General features: G+C 34.5%; 1 protein-coding gene across 4 annotated transcripts in view; it reads right to left on the reverse strand.

Moving 5' to 3' along the window:
• Positions 1–18,541, reverse strand: part of LOC122634679 (histone-lysine N-methyltransferase 2D-like) — a 298,047-nt gene that overhangs the window by 224,091 nt on the left and 55,415 nt on the right. The window lies entirely within an intron of this gene.

The raw sequence follows: 18,541 nt of genomic DNA on the forward strand, positions 1-18,541 counted from the left end.
ACGATTCATAGAATCGAATGAAAAGAATGAGCGTTAGGAAAGTCTGGATGTGATTAGAATAAATGTATCTCATTGAATGGCGTGCATGGGTGAAGAATTAAATGATTGAATATGAATGAAAGAGAGTGACGAAGGAAAGACTAAGTAGAGAAAGAAGGACAATATGTAGAAAATCTCATACATCTACTTTCGAAAGAAAGAGCATGAATGAGTGTCTAAAAGAATGATCAAATTGCGGAATAGAATATGTATGGTGGCATGGATCAGATATGTGAATGAGGTAAATGACTTATCGACTGATAACGAAAACGTGAGGAAAAATGAAAAGCGTAAAGAGAATTTTTAAAAGATAGTCAATAAGTAATAAATTCGAAAAAAAAGACCGAAGAGAAAGATCCAGTAATTGAGATTTCAGATAATTTACTATTAAGTGTATTTTCATTTTCATGTAAAAAATAAAGTCTTTTCTTCGTTATTTTCTTAATAACATGTCAGTGAGGAATCTAATATCGTTCGTCTAAGAATGAACATAACAACGATAGTTGAATTACTGACCACTTTCGACGGAGTGACAGGCAATTGTGAAGCATGGATAAAACAACTATAATTGCTGGAGACGTACGTATATATTAGACAATGAACACTCGAAAATACTAGCTGGAATGAGACTGAGAGGAAAAGCATTAGAGTGGGTTCATAGTAAACCAGAATTCCTGGTAATATCGGTGAAGGACTTTTAGAACTAAAGAGCATGTTCCATCATCGACCTAGTAGGAAGATATTGAAGATAGAAAGTTCGAGGAACGTAATTGGAGAAGAGTCATTTTGCGATTACATTCATGAAAAAATAATCCTGAGTTCGATCCTGAGAGATCAAGCCCGCGTGAGTGGACTTACGACGAAGACGGATTTACTGACAACGTTCGAGAGGATCAATTTGTGGGAAAGAAAGCTACCAGGAATGAGAACCAATGAGTTTAAAGGGAGTACTATTTTTTGACCAAAGGTAGATAGAAACGATTGGAGAGAATGGTAGTAACGTAGCAAGCAACAGAGCAGAGTAAAAAAGAAGATTTGTTACAATTGCGAACTACAGGGCCATGTGGGTAAGGATTGTCCAACCAAAAATGATGGCCCGAAATGTTTTCATTGCGGAGAAAGAGGTCACATTGCGGTAAAATGTTCGAAACTGCGAGTGGTGCGAAACACTATGTTGCAGTGCAGATAATACACACAATATCTATTGAAGAGTTTATAATTGGAGTTTGTAAAATCATCGCGTTAGTAGACACCAGTAGATATATATGTTTGATGCACGCAGATCAGTATATTAAGTTAGGATCTCTAACTTCAGTGCCTGAAGAAACAAGATGTCGTGGCGTTGGCTTGAATAAGAACGTGACACCCGGAGAATTTCTCGTAGAATTAACAGTCGATGGAAATTCCTATTCCGTGCTCATTCGTGTAGTCTCTGGCTGCAGTTAATTAATCACAAATGTATTTATAATAGATACAGGATACGTCGGTAGAGCGTTAACAAAGTATTGTTGAATTGCGTTTTTCGGCGTAATAGTGTGTTACTATGGTTGTGATTGTTTTGTTTGTTTGTCTGTTTGTTTGTTTGTTTGAGAGAGAGAGAGAAAGAAAGAAAGAGAGAGAGAGAGAGAGAGAGAGAGAGAGAGAGAGAGAGAGAGAGAGAGAGAGAGAGAGAGATTGGCCGAAAGTGGTGTGAATATTTCACGCATGATCTGAGTTAGGCGCTATCGAGTGCTTATGAAAAGCGATTAATATAAGAGTACATATAAAATTGAAGTGGAAATGATAACCCAAGATAAAGCGTTAGACGAAATAAGAGATGAACGATGAATAATTGAGATCAGAGTATATCAAGATGTCGAAAGAATATTTTGTATGAGAAATAGAATAAATAGCATTTATGAGCAGTAACTATGAGAGCTATCAGAATAAAAGCTTACATAGTTAATTTGTGAAAGAAATTGTTACATCGTAGACATTGTTAAATCTTGAAAGAGAATTATTTTTTTTATTATACTTTCCAATCCAATGCTTTGGTATCATAAGATCCTAGAGATTTTCGAAACTCAGCCGGGATCAAACTAGAGGAGGAAGAACTATCAAGTTTCTAATTAATTATAGTGATTTTCGAGAAAAGATGAGTTGAAAAAATCCAAATTAATTAACGGTGCTTGCGTTAAAAGAGAAACTAAAAGCATCAAAGTTTCTAACGTCAAGAAACAAAAGCGAACTAATCATCCGCTTAAATGAGCCAGATTTATTCGATATATGGATTCGAGAACTTACTATGGATCAGAAACCTTGAAACTACGGTCAGAAACCTTGAAATCGCGAACACTGAGATAACCGAGATAATTACTCCTAAAGTGGAAACCAGCTACAGCCAATAAAATTTAGAAATATATCGTCGTGAATAAGAATTGACCGGCTGAATATGGCTGAATGTGAACTGATGCTTGTTCGACATTTGAAGATTGAATTGTTGAAAAATGAACGACAAGATGTCCGCTCGCGTGTTGGATCGTTCTGACGATCGAAAAGAGTTTACGATACAGATGAAAATAAATGTATCGGACATTACTGAATTGTTAAGTATATTTATAACGGGTGTGACAGGTGACTTTTGATATTTGAGAAAAACAGCTACAGCTGTTGAAAAGAAAGTATCATCTGAATGACGAGCAGATTCCGAAAATATCGAGTTATCTATAGAGGTGTTGTTGTTCGATCTGAGGAACATGTTCCATTATTGACTCAGCAAGATTATGCTACGGACAATTCGAAAAATATAAGAAAAAAGAAACGATACATTTCAAGATTATGCCAACGAGAAAATGATTCTGGAAAATCGTGTTCTAATGAAAAAGAACGAAATCATCGAATGTTTTATCAATTGTATATCCAAATATTCTGTCAATGATAGAATGGAAGATCAGACACGTGTTAGGAATCTCAAAACGAAGGCATCGTTAATACTTGCGTCTGAGAAAATTTTCCAAAAATTCGCGAAATCCACGAATAGTTAATAGAGATGCAACGGAACAAAGAGAATGTATACCACATAAAAAGAAACGGATTAATTGCGGTTTACTTTATTATCGGGAAATAATTGTTTAACGAGGGAGCGCGGTACAATGTGCTTTTTAATGTCGTGAACGAGTACACACATATCTTGAAAAAAATATCGTAAAAAACAAGATACAAAAAAAGAGATTTGTGCGATAGAACAAAGATGAAATATAGCTAATAAAGAAGTTGCAAGAATGCAAATGACAAATCGTTGCTCTTTCGTAAGGACCCCTAATAACATTTGTTTAATATGTGCCGATTAATATATTTATTAATTTAAGATTTAGTATATGTACAAAATTAACATGTAATATATGTATCAAATTAAAACGTTAGAATCTAAAAAGATTCGTTTTGTGTAAATAAAATAAAAATAAAAACTAGGGCTTGGAAATGTTCGTTATTTTATACATCTATTTTATATATCTCTATTATACAAAACCAGTACATTCGCTGATTAATACTTGCGTGAACAACTAAAAAAAACAACGGACATCCTATAGTTCATATTGTTTGCTTATCCTATGAACGTATGCCCTTCGGCACGAGCTCTGCTCTTAGATAAATCTACGTAACATTCCCTTCCTTAATGAAAATATTTTAATGCTCATAAAATTCGTTGTAAAGTTATGGTGGTCTTAGGTTTCGCATATATCTTTCTGAAGCTTATACTACTGCTGATTCTTAAGAAATTTTTGAAATATATACTTGTTCTGTTAGTGTTGATGTATTTTTTGGAGGTTGCTAATCTAATGTAAACGTAAATGTTTATATAATAGTTCGTCAGTCATCGGAAGTGATTGTTTGTCGACAAACAAATTAAACAATTGTTTATTTATCATAACGCTAAAATTGCAGCATATTCTAATCTTATTATTATTATTTTTTTTTTTTTTAATATTAGCATGATGGGTGTAACTCATTTGAATGTATCAATCTTCTCGAATATCCCGTCTTTTTTTAAGTCACTAATTTATTTCTCTATTATTGGTAATAATCGAAATGCTCATACAGGAATTTTAAAGAAAACAGAACGATTACAATTCTCTTTTAAGGTCAATGACGCTTGTACTTCGCGAATTTTTAAATTATTCGCATTAAGTTCCTTCCTGTATTTCTCCAAATCGAAGAAAGGATATCTAATTCTGTATCTAATTCATTATTAGATATCGTAGCTGCATACGCGGTGATTTCCTCTAATGGAATATTCAATTGTCGAATCCATTCTCGGCTTAACAACGGTTTCCTGTCGATATTTGAAATGTATATATTTAGCTGCTCTGTTATATTTCTGCACTTAACTTAGACATTTTACATTTTAATAATATCTATTACCGTCTTACAAAATGTTTGTGATCTAAGCACAGTGTATTTTAAAGCTTTAATTTACTTTTTAAACTTTGTTATTTAAAAATTTTAATTTAATTTTTCAAAGTTTATGAAGGAACAATTTTTCGTTCATAATCATTACCACAGTTCCAATGTCAATTTCGAATTTTATGGGTGTATCTTTTATAGTAACGGTAACCTCGTTCTAGATATATATGCTTGATCAGGAAGATTTCTTCTATTTTATGTTTGCTCTCAACTTTAGCAAACTTGCAAAATGCACCACTATATAAGAATTTTTGCATCATATACGATCGAAATATAAGTCGTTGTCAAATGGTTTGCGTCGGATATGAAACAAATTATATTGGCAACTATTCGCGTGTTTGTAGATAAGGTCTTCGATAACATAAATATCGATTGTAAAATTCGTCTTCGTTGGTTTTACTTTCTTAGATAATTCAACGTTATACTTGTGTCCTCTTTTTCTTTTATTCGTCATTTGATCCGTGTAATCTATCCGTCTAATCTTTTATACTTAGCAAACGTGCTTGGGATCGTTTGCCTGCCAATCCAAACACAAATTAATTTCTCAAGGGTGTTTTTAAGTAATCGACAAAATTCCAAGAAAAATTTAACTTATTTAATAACACGATAAATATTTAATTTATTTATTTCCATAGATAGAATATAATTTCCATAGATAGTAAATAATTTTTCATAATTTTTCATAATGTAGTAAGTACGTAAAAATCCTTCACTTTAATATAAGATTTCCATAAGTTTACTTTTACAAATCGACTGAAGTCAATTTGTCGCAAATCATATCTAAGTGCATACTTAGATCCGATGAAACGTAGTAAATAATCTTTATAATATTAAAGAACCTTTACTGCTATAGCACCTTCAAAACATTGCACCTATCTCTTGCAATTCGTAACAGTCTGATCGAAAGTTTCGATGCTAAACCTCGTAATGCTAACTCCGCTATTATTTCCGCTGCACTTAGTATTTGTAAGTCTACTATAAGAAATTCTATATTCGTTTCTTTATCTCACATTCACGATTACACATTGTACATTTGTGTAACGTACTTTTTAACTTCGCACTTTACTTTAGTACTTCGACCCCATCCACGTTACCAATTGGTTGTATAGATGAGGTAAAAAAAAAAAGAATAAGCTTTGAAAATGTTGGTTACTTTTTATATTTTCTCTATAATGTCTTATATTTTCTCTATCATATAGGACCAGTACATTCGATAGCCAATACGGAAGAAACTAAAAGAAAAAACGAACATTCTATCATTCGTATTGTTTGCCTATCACACGCACGTATGCTCTTTGATACGGATCCTGCTCTTACGTATATCCATACAACAGGACTGAATGAGAATATAATGCTAGGTGAAACTAATAGACCTATATTCCGTTCAACGAGACGAGTCAGGAGACGTAAACAAAACAGTCGCGTGCTAAGCGCGTAAAAAATGCATGAGCCTCCAACTATTGGATGGCGAACGAGAGTCGATTGTTGAATTTACATAGGTCATTGTTAAAGCTTGCTTCGATTTCCCAACCGAGAACTGTTACATTATCTGAAGATTATGAATACACTCCTGACCCGATTACGTTCCCATTACGTATATTTGTTCACGTCTCCTAACTCATTTGGTCGAATGAACTATACTGCTAGTTGGCAATTCGTTTCGTACACTTATTCGAGTGATATCTGATAGCCCGTTTAATCATAAGTTTCGAACGAGTATCCATTTCTTAGATATGATCATCGAAATGAATATAAGAAGAGATAATATCCTAATCAATTTATTGTACGGATAAGTAAATGATAACGATATAATATTTCAGATTATAAAAGAATGGAAGAAACAAGTCTAACAGTATCGCGTAGCCATTGAAAACCTAATCGCAAACTATTATCCGAGTTAGGTCAAGGATATCGGCGTTAAATTAACGATTGTTTCTAAGAATGAGGAAGCAATATATCAAAGAGCGAAACAATGTCGCATTTAGAGAAGGAAAAGGTAAATAAGCAAGTAAACAAGTGGATAAAAATAAATATTACGGAAAATGGCAGTATGCGTCTATGTATAGATTATAGAAAACTGAATAAGGATATTATACGCGACCGATATCCGCTTCCGAAAATAAAGGATTTACTAGATTTATTACAGAACGCGAGAATTTTTAGTATATTGGATTTGAAAAACGGGTTTTTCACGTTCCGATAAAAGAGAATAGCCGGAAGTATACAGTTTTTATAGTACCTGACGGCCATTTCGAGTTCCTGAAAGTTCCTTCTGGCTTATGCAACTCGTCGTTAATCTTTCAGCGATTTATAAATGCATTTTTTAGAGATTTAATACGCGAAAAAAATAATACGAGTAGTATTAGTATACGTATATACACACATGATTTAATATTGTTTACCGAAGACCTTAACATTGGAATAAAGAATCTTCAAATGGTTTTAAAGGACGCTGATAAAGCGGAATTAGTGATAAGTGGGAGTAGTATAGTTTGTTTTATAAAATGAAATGAAATTTCTTAGTTCTGTAATAAAGTATGAGAGTACTTCTATGTATAAAATTTTTCAGAATTTACTAACGCGTTATTTGACGCAAAGTTTTTTTTTTTTTAAACTGAGCGACTATTTCTAAAAATTTGTACTGAAATATTCAATTATCGCAGATCCGTTTTTGACGAAATTATTAAAAGAGTAATATAAATTTTCAATTTATGAAAAAAGAAAAAGTGGCCTGGTTTATCTGATTAAAAGAAATGCTATGTGACAAATCAGTGTTGCATTTATATGGAATAAGCGCAGAGATTAAATTACGTACGACCAATGGTATACAGGGTGAGCTTATAATAGAAGTGCGGAAAAGATGGTGTGTGACATACGACATATTATTCTAACGGTAGAACTACTTTGGCAGAACGATGTTACGACAGTTAGGAGTTAAAGCTGCTTGCCATAATCAAAGCTTTGATTAAGTTCCGCGTTTACCTATTAGGAATTTCATTCAAGATCATAACAGACTGTCGTGCTTTTACATTGACGATGAATATGAAAGACCTATGTGTACGCGTAGCTCGTTCGCTTTTGCTTGTAGAAGAATACAATTACATTAATGAATACCAACCGAGTAAAACTAGAACTCGCGTGAACGCGTTCAATCGCAAATCGCTTTTGTATGTTTATTGACATACGCAATATTTATGTTTATGGAGTAATATGACATTATATTTCCTAAGTTTAGAAAAGCGCAACAGGAAGACAAAGATATTAAAAAATTTTTTTATATCTTGCTAAAAAAAAGAAAAAAAGGAAAAAAAATTAATAAAAGGAAATTAATGGTCATGCGATGATGAACAGTCTTCTTTTTAAAGAATATAATAGTGACCGTCTCTTGTCGTTCCAAGATCGATGCGATCTCAGATTATTAGGCGGATACACGGAAAGAGGGCATTTTTCCATTGTAAAAACCGAGGCGCTACTTTTAAAGAAATATTGGATAGTGAGGGCGAGACACCGTATCGAAAAAATTATAAAGAATTGTGTAGTTTGCATTCTTGTAAAGAGAAAACAAGGCAAATAAGAAAGTTATTTGAATGAAATAAAAAAAGATGAGATGTCTTTAGATATCTTTCATACTGACCACTTAAAATCCTTATTCTCGTCGAGACAAAATTATAAATATATTTTTATTGCTGTTGGATGCGTTCGCAATATTTGTCTAACTACGAATATGGCGGAAATGAGAAATAGATTTAAAAAAACAATTAGATATCTTTGGTAATCCACGTAGAATAATTTCAAACGTAGACATAAATTTTATTATCTAAGCAGTTTACTGATTATTATACGACCGAAAAAATAAAATGCATTTTAACTACGATTAGTGTGCCAAGAATGAACGGCTAAGTTGAATCCATTAATCGAGTGCTTATTCCGTTGCTGGCGGATCTTAAACAAGAATAATAGTTCAAATTTTTAGATTTAGCCTAACAATGATTGAATCGTTCTTCTAATGAAATAAAAAGTATCAAGATTATATTAATATTTTCTGATTGCATCTTCGTGCCATTATAGAAACCGAAATACGAGAATATCTGTATGATACTATCAATTTGTTAGCGATATTATATTAAAATATGTATTAGTACTATCATTATTAAAATATAATTTATTTATATACTTTTATATTTATTATTATACTGTTATTTTCAAAAAATATTGGTATTACGTTCCTGATTAAATAGTATATAGAAGCATAGATACAACGCCGTTTGATTTATTGTTTACTACTCATATTCGTGGTGACCCATAAATTTACGAGTTGTTAGAATAGGAACTGGACTGAAGATTTTCAAAATAGCCAAGGCGAGTTACGAAAGCAAGCGGCCGAGAATATTACGAAAATTCAGCGTGAAAACCGGCAAAATTTTAACAAATGATAAAAGAATGTTACTGCATATCGCAAAAATGATTTAGTAGCAATTAGGTTTACGCGATTAAATCCTGGTCTAATATTAGCAAATAAATATCTTAGACTATACGTTGTAACAAAAACTTTATATAATAATCGATATTTTGTAAAGATTGAATGAACAACAGATGACTCGATAAATACATTCATCACTCCCGATCATATGAAATTTTGAACTACGATTCTGAAAGCAATAGTGAAACTAAATCCAAAGGCGAATAGTGTGCTTGATGTTGATAGTTGCGAAAGCTATCATTGCAGAATAGCTAGAGTATGAAATTAATTGACGGTGCGTTGATAATGTTGTTGAATTATATCTTTCGATGCGATAACGCGTTACTTTGGCTGAATGTGTCTTGATTGAAAAAGAGAAAAAGAGAAAGAGAGAGAGAAAGATTGTCTGAAAGTAGTGTGAATGTTTGATGCATGATCTAACAAGTGAGCCGCTATCGAATTTTGAATTGTGAAAAGTAATTATGTGTAAGAATGCACATGAAGTTAAAGCGGAAAGAGTAACTCAAGCCAAAGCTCGAGGCGAAAGAAAAAATGTAAGTATGTGTGTGTGTATGTGTTAAAAAGTCGAGAGAGCAGCATGTATGAGAAATAGAGCGAGTAATGTAAAAGAGCAGAAGAGGGTCGTTGAATTTGAAAGAAATAACGTCGAGAGTTATTAGAATAAAATCTTACTTCGTTTGTTAACAAAGAGAATTATTTCTTTTTACTTTCTCAAGCCAAAGCTCTGGTACCTTAAGGATTCTACAAAACTGATTTTTTAAATAAAAGTAAGTGCGTATAAAAGTAAAGAGAGAAACATTTAAATTAACCCAAAAGAAATAGTAGAGAATAATTGCGAGGTATTAGAAATTTTGCTAATATATATATGTGTGTATAAATTCTGAGAATACTGATGAAATAAACGTATCGTACATTTCAAATGAGGAATATCGTACTTTAATAGAAAATGGAGTTAATAATTGTCATAATACTCGTGCGCATAATTCTCATAAAATTGGAGAGACAAAAGTTTAAATGATGATAATTTTAGAAGACGAAGAATTTGTATATCAAACTATGTTGGCACTTGTACTCTACGTTCTTGTTGTTTATGTTCAGATAGGTTTTATTATGATCTTATAAATTAGTAGTTTGTTACTTGTGTCTAATTTAAAGTTTTTTGTTGCGAGCCAATACACGTGTTTCCTAATCATTCTTATTTATTTGATTTTTTTTTTTCTTCTATATGTTTCTTCTAATTTAATTTTCTATTTAAACAAAGTTCAAGATATTTAACTTAATTTTCGAATTTTGAAAGTAGATTTTAGAAGACGGACTTTTATTGAATATAAACGTAATGTTTGTACGCTTTGAGTTAATTTTAATTTCATTGGCTTCTGTCCAACTTTCTATTTTACTTAGTTGATTTTGTAGGTTTGTTGTTGCTATTTCAATGGTTTTGTGTTTAGATAGTATGACTGTCATCTGCAAACATGTATATTTCATTATACGGTCCAGTTGATATATTCGCAGTCATAAGGTGGCAAGCAACCGATGGCTCATGGGCTACACGTGGCCTTTGCTCTTATGTGTTTGCGTTAGTAAAATGGAAGAAAACGATTTCTAAAAACTATTTGAAATCTATTTGATACCGCTACATCGTTCTTGTTTTTTAAGCATGGAATAATGATTAGTGAGAAAACGGATTGATTGATAGTATAGACTTTGTGGCTCACACTGAAGAAAAAGTTGTGTGAATGAATAAGAAGTATAATATGAATCCAAAGACACATCTTTGATCATGCATCTTTTTAATCGTAAAGATTGCATTTTCTTAATGTAAATAAAATCTTAACGTATCTATTTCTTTAAAAAATGATTAAATAAATATATCTTGTTAATGTCAATTTGCAAAATTTTTTTAATAAAATTAAAATTTTTTTAATAGCCTTTCAAATCAATTTTTGTCAAATAATCTTTCGATGTCTAAAAATAAAGATAGTAATTGTCTTTTTTCATAGAGCAGATCATGTTTTTTTACCATTGTATAAACTTGTTCTATATTATGATGATTTTCGTATTGCATAGATTTCTTCTTTTTTAATTACTCTATAATTTTATTAGTTACTATCATTGTCAAGCGAGGAAGTTTGTGAACCATATGTGAATATTTTTTGCAAATAATCTGCCATGATTTCTAATTGATCTTATACAAATTTTGTCTAATTTCCATTTTGGACTTTATATTTTATTCATATTTATCGCTAAAATCAGACAAACTTCGATAATGAAAAGCCTTAATAAGAATTCTTTCGGTTTTACTAGCTTCGAGTGTTTCTAAAAATGAATCTAAATTTTAAACTTGGATAAAGATAAAAGACAATTCAGGTGTGTAATTGTAATTTCGTTTATCGATTCTTGATGTAATACGTTCCGTATACCTCATACTTATTTGCTAATTGAATCTTCTAACAGCTAATATAAACACAAAGTGTGACATGGCGAGCGTCACGAATCGAGAACGTTTAAGATGTTACGCCCGTGAACAAACAGACCATACGGCCCGCCTTTATTCCCCTTTGGAAGGAGACCCGAAATGGAAGGAGGGGCATCTCTCGCGCATATGCCCATCCCAAAAACAACCTCGACGAATCAGGGACTGCGAAGGGCTCGTCATGTCGCACAACAATAGAAGAGTAATGCACGTAGTAGGGGATATCCATTAAAAATATTTCAGGACTATCAGAATAAATAATATATCTTATCTATATCGTGTTATATGGATTTGTGAAGTAGTGTGACGACATTGCGACAAGCGTGGCTCGCCAATTGGGATTTATATATCACAGAATCGCGCTGAGTACATTGATTGGGTATAGTCAAGAGCAGGTACAACTTATCGGAATACTGAAGGCGGAAATTAATATCGACGACGATCGATCCAAATTCACGTGGTTTCTAACGGTAGTCAGACCGTTTCCCTATTAGTGAGACATCCGTATACTAAGTACTCTAATGTTGTAGATATGAGTAGAACTGGTGGCTTAAGAATCACGACCGTGCCAGGCAAGGATCCGCTTACTCACCCCATCCACCACATCAATGCGGTCCACACTCCGCGTCACGACACATCACGTAATACCAGACCATTACCTAGGACACATTACAACCACCGTCGACGCAGCAAACCATGGAAGACGGACTAAGGACGAAGGGGCCGACCTTACCCCGCTGTATCGTAGACACTAACGAGGAAGGACGGTCCATTCTACCTGTTCTGTATGTCATGGGCCAGCAACTGTTATCAACTGGGTCATCAACCCAAGCGATGTGATCACCAGGGCGGATGACTGCGAGGAGAAATCGACTACAAGAGAAGTAAATATAGAGCCGATAATGGAAGACCAAATCGACACGGATCTCAAAGGGGAGGAGAAACTAAGTCCCCTAAAGACGCTTGATGACAATCGAGTTCTTGTAGAACACAACATCCGGCAATTAGGATGTATGAGTAAGTCTATTCTTATGAGAATAGAATTCTTAAACGATAAGCTCATATTTTATAGACTCTATCTACTGACATACTATGAACGACAGCAATTGGAGAATATAATCGCTGACTTGAAGATATCGGATGTGGTTAAGGATTGCGATTCACCGTTCGGAAATTCAGTTCTGCTCGTTCGGAAAAGGAATAGAAAGATCAGATTATGTGTAAATTATCGAAGAATCGATAAAGCCATTGTTAAAGACAGACTACTCGTTAGATTGCATAGACTAAAACATTATTTAAGTCTGAACTTATTTAGTGACTATTATTAGATCGAAATCGAACTTAATTCCAAAGACAAAGCGATATTCGTCACTCCCGATGGCTATTATCGTTTCGAATGAATACTGTTCGGTTTCTGTTATAAGTTTGCTCTTTTCCAGCATTTAGTCAATGTCACGATGCAATCTAATGTAACTATATCGATATACTCGATGTAACTATATCGATAATGCCAAATATGACGATAAATGAAAAGATTAATCGCCTATGATCTGTATTTACAGCGTTCAAGGCCGTAGGATAAAATTGTCATTTTTTAAAAGTCATGAAGAAATGTCATTTTTTAAAAGAAATAATCGAATAACTTGGATAACAAAATAAGTAAAGCAGGTTAAACAAAATTAAAGAGCATTGAAACTTTCCTCGAGTCGAAAGACACACGGGATGTAAAAAATTTAATAGGACTAACAAGTTATTATCGTAAGTCTGTGAGAAATTTTACGGTTATTGCACGACCATTTAAGGACCTATCGAAAGAGAGTAGTCCAGGAAAACAAGTCTTTGAACGATTGAAGAAATTGTTAGCAAAGAACCGCTCTTGCGCTTTTACGACTCCAAAGTAGAAACAGAAGTTCATAGTGACGCGTCTGCACAAGGGGTAGGTGCAATATTACTTCAAAAACAATCCGAAGGCAGATGGCATCCAATTAACTATTACAGTTGGAAAACGACAACGCAGGAAACCAAATACTACGCATACGAGTTAGAAACACTTGCAATCGCGTGCGCGCTCGAAAAATTCTATTTACTTCGGATTCACTTTACGATGAAAACCGATTGTAACAAAAGTTTAAAAGCGTTAACGAATAAAAACGATTTAAATCAGAGAATAGGACGATGACCCATTCGATTATCGGAATATAAACATACAATCGAACATCATAGTATCGAACAAAATACGAAAGTAACAAATGTGTTAAGTAAAATGTGTCAAGTACTATTCACAAAATTCTTGCCTATAGTTACTAAGGTTTGTAATCTCGATGGAAATAAATTTTATATTTAATTTAAATGTTCGATATCAAAGATCATTTCAAGAACATATTATTACACATGTCTGAGAGCATTTAAATATCAATTACAATACATCCATCTGTACACACAAAAAAAAAATATCAGTGAGCTTATAAAACTCTGCTAAAAAACTAGGCAAGAAAATATTCTTCTTTTATTTTTTTACTGTAATTTCTATGACTTCCTAGTGTGAAACGTTGATAGTAGGAACTCGAATGTAAGACAGTCTTGTTCCTTTGAAGACAACAAGACGTCTCAGCCAAGCTCTATTCGAGACACGAGATACGGTGTCCAACGTTTCCGTCTCTTACAAGATAATGTATCTCCAAAGACATCCTACGTACATACATGTATCCAATCTCTACTTTCGTTACCCTCTCTCCTTCTATCGTTCATTAGATCTATCTGTTAACTAAATAATGTTGAACTTGTTTATAAAATTGTATACCTTTCGCACGAATCAGTGATATTCTTGGGAATAAACTCCGAAAGGTCAAGGAGTTTAAAGAAAATAAAAAACAAAGACAAAGAAACGTTTATACGATCATGTTTACTCGTGCAAGCTTTTATCGGTAACTCTAAGTAATACGATTTACAAAACGATCGAGAAAAGATACTTCCAGATATATTCGCAAAAAATCAATCTCTAAATTGCCAAACTAGCAGAAGCATGAAACCATTGGGTACCAATCAAAACGTTTAACTCGTCGGTGTTACAGAAAAAATAAGAGAGATCGTAGAACGAGAAATGCGCCAAGTTATCCGCTATCGTATCTTTATATCAAATGAGAGGGGAAAAAACGAAAGGTAAACGACGAGAATTAGAAGAGAGAGAGAGGGAGAGAGAGAGAGAGAGAGAGAGACTCAGTATAGAAAGAGAAAGAGAGAGCGAACGATATGTACAAGCGCATATACGTAGGACTCAGCACGATTCTGCAATAAAAAAATATATTTACCGTCCTAGTTTGCTCCGGTTGGCATGGTACGGCGAAAGCTCTTCAGTAAATCCAGCTTAAAGCAGCTGTGTAAACGTTGACCTATATTACAATCACGGCACCCAGAGTGCCCACCAGCGGCAACGGCAGCGTTTGGTGGTAGCTCGGAAGGGGGTGGGAAGAAGTCGGAGTAGGGTTGAAGCTGTAGTGGTGGCGGCACCACGGCTGACACTGTCACTAACACTATCGTCGTGTCTCCTACAAAGTAACTTCTACCAAGGTGGGCGAGTACACGCCGAGCAAATCCCTGTGCGTCGATGATACGAGACCGTGCTACCACTTACTAAAACGTAAATACGTCTAAAGCTGCGCTTCTTACGATTACTTCTTACGCGCTTTACCTTTGAAAAAGCTTGAACGTAGCTTTGCCGTTCGGCGACCTGCAACGAGAGACTCTTTCCATTTCGCTTTAGCAACCGTTTAGCGAAATCCGATTTTACCTGGTTCCCTCTCTGTTTCTCTCTCTCTCTCTCTCTCTCACACACACACACACACACGCACACGTACATACACATATATTCCCTCTGGCGTTCACAACGCTCCTTCAATTAATGAGAAAAAATAAAAGAACGAACGAAGCTATGTAGCTTAACCTATCCCCATCGCTCCGGATACTTATTCAAAATACGAGTTATACGTGGAATAAAAGTCTTTTTCTAATTGTTATATGTGTATGTGTGTATATGTTTGTGTGCGTAGATGGGATGAAAATAAAATCTGTAATAAATCTGAAACATCTGTGAGATTAAGAATATTATCTTTTACTTAACTTAAACTAGTGATTTAAAAAAAAAGAAAGTTTATTATAATATGTTTATTATAATAATTTTTATATATTAAGAGATTAGATTCTTATCATCGATAATTAAGTTATCGTTTTATAAAGATTATATCATCGATGAAAGAGCGATAAACGAAGTCAACATAACGAATCAGATTTAAATCATATTTGACATGTTAAACGATCTTCTATCAACCCTCTTATCGTCGTTACAAATTGAAGGATATTTCGAGGACTTTTTAGTTCGAAGTTACCAAAGTTTCCACATTTTCAAAAAGAGATTAAAACACGTTCCGCATTTAAAAGGGAAACGCGCGTCTCGGTCGACGGATCTTGGTAAGATTATTTTCTAGGACGTAAGCGGAGATTTCGCTAGCGTCGCTCTCTTCGAACTTCATCGCAAAGATGAGTATCGTCTAATCTTCTGAGAGGTCGACTATCCCGACTAAGGGATAGGGATGGAAATACGACTGGAGAAAGCAGACGCACGCGAAGAAAAATGGTACACACAACCACCGTGCAAATATACCAGTTCTCGATCTGCCGAGTGTATCCCATGGTCCAACGCGGCTAGCTAGTAAAAGCAGGGAGACACTTAAAGGATTTACGGCCTTGAGAACTCGAGAGCGCTTTCTTGGATCGGCACGAATACACCGACAAAACTAAGTGCAAGCTCTAAAGTAAAGAGGAAGGAAGAAAAAAAAGAAAAAGAAAAGAAAAAAAAAAGGAAAATAACAAAACGCATAGATACATACGTCACCGGTACGTTGTTGTCGTTGCTTTTTTTATTATCACGGACATAAATAATTTCATCTTGTACACAAAGATACAGTAAAACAGAAAGAGAGAGAGAGAGAGAGAAAGGGAGAGAGAAAGAAAATAATTTTAATTACTTTTGAACGAGATATTATAATGATATAAACGGGATATTATTTTATACAAATAAATCACGTAGAAAAGAACGAAGCTGAGAAGTTTACCGGCGGAGATCAAATATTTGGACACTCAATGTGCACGGCGAGTGTCGTTATTTTGAAAGTGGAATGATAAAAGGCCGATAAAGTGCACCCCATTGTGGAGAGTCAGCTTGACTATCGCTCGAAAGAGCGGCTCCTGCACCATCGGCATTGTTGTGGGCTCGAGCACAAAGCTTTCTCTCCCTCTTTTTCTTTTTTTTTTTCTTTACTCCCCACGCCTTGCTTCCCTTCTCATTTTCTCTCATCCCTGGAGTATTTCCTTTGCGAAGGGGACGAATGGCTCTAGCCAAAAAAACATTTCTTCGAACTAAAATTCTAACCGTTTCCAAGGCATAAGAACGAATTCGAAGGCAGAGTTGATATTATCAATTAATTGGACGAATATTTTCTTTAAATATCAGCGACGTTGCTTCCATGTTTCTCGAATGGAGCGTGGAAAGAGACAACAACGGTTGACCCAGACACGAGAAGAGAAGGGTGAACCTTGATACTTGCTGAAACAACGAACGGGACTGAATACTAAACACGACAAGTCGGTTACGCCTGGTCGAGGTCCGGCTTCTTAATGAAAACGAACAACGTGGAAATGTTGAGTTTTGCCTGCTATGAAATTGGTGACACGACTGGGTAAAGGAGAATGGGAACGTACAAAAGACATGTCGAAATGAGCAAAAACAAATTTGACCGAGCATTATATGCGCGACGATTCCGATGTTTTATAAATTTTGCTCGGTAAGTCCGTTGTATCTCTCGAGGGCAAACAATAAAGTCACATTGTTTGTACACATAGGTATATACGTAAATATTTAGCCATAAATAAAACCTATGCAATATTTTTAGCGTTCTTTTAGCCGGATTAACGAAATAAAAAAAGGAAGGACTACATCCCAATATTATTCTCTATATTTTCACTTTTATTATATCGTATTAAAAGGCAAAGATATTTTTAACAGTTTGATTTGACTGATATCTTCAAATTTACTTTATACGATCGCTTTATGTTAATTAATGTATGAAATTGATGTTAAAGTACTGATCGAAAATTCGATAATAACACGCAACAGTGATTCCTCGATAGAAAAATAAAGATCGCGAGAGGGCCAACGAGAGAATCAAAAAGAGGGAGAGAGAGCGAAGCGACCTCGCGCAGCCAGTAGACGGAGTGTTCGCGTATTGGCGCAGGTGTATGTCGGCGTGCGTTATCGACCAGCGATAAACGAGCCAGTGATATATATCGAAGCGATGCCACAAAAGCAGAGGATAAGTCGTCCGGTGCGATACGAGCACGATTGCCGGTGGCGAGGGGTGGCATGGCTGTGGCCTCCCGATGAAATGAATGTTCGTGTCGATAGCGCCACCCACTACCCTTCTTTCACCCTCTTACCAACCCCTCTACCACCCTCCATCCAACGTCGACTCAAAAGCGATTAACATTATCCACCTTCGACCGTACCAGTGAAATCGAAGGAGAGAAAGGCTATAACTATTAATCGACGTGAAACCGCACATTCGACAAAGTCCGCGAGATACGCGTGCCGTTAAGTTACACGTTTGTGTACAACAGATATTTTCGTTAAGTGACGCACGAGAACGATCAAGAGGAACATTTATTATTAAAACCCAACCTAAACTTACGTACGTATATCACGAGGGAAAAAATTAATAGAGAATGGTTGCGATAAAGTACTTAACTATATGTATACAGTTATGGATGTGGAAGAACGATTGTAAACAATGTTACGTTTATATAGTTAAAACAAAGACAAAGGATAAAAGAGAACATATAAAATGTGTTTAGTGATATACGCTTGATTAACTGGTGGATTTATATAAGATATTTCTAATATCTGTAATATCCTCGTAGTTTATGCTGTATTTGTATAGACTAAATATATTTTAATGTAGAAAGTCTTTATGTTCTTCGTATTGCTATGCGTGTTCTTTATTCATTCGTTATTTTTACTTATTATCGCTACGATCTTCTAAAATATTTCTAAACTC

Source organism: Vespula pensylvanica, chromosome 1, assembly GCF_014466175.1.
Source record: "Vespula pensylvanica isolate Volc-1 chromosome 1, ASM1446617v1, whole genome shotgun sequence".
Lineage (NCBI taxonomy): Eukaryota > Metazoa > Arthropoda > Insecta > Hymenoptera > Vespidae > Vespula > Vespula pensylvanica.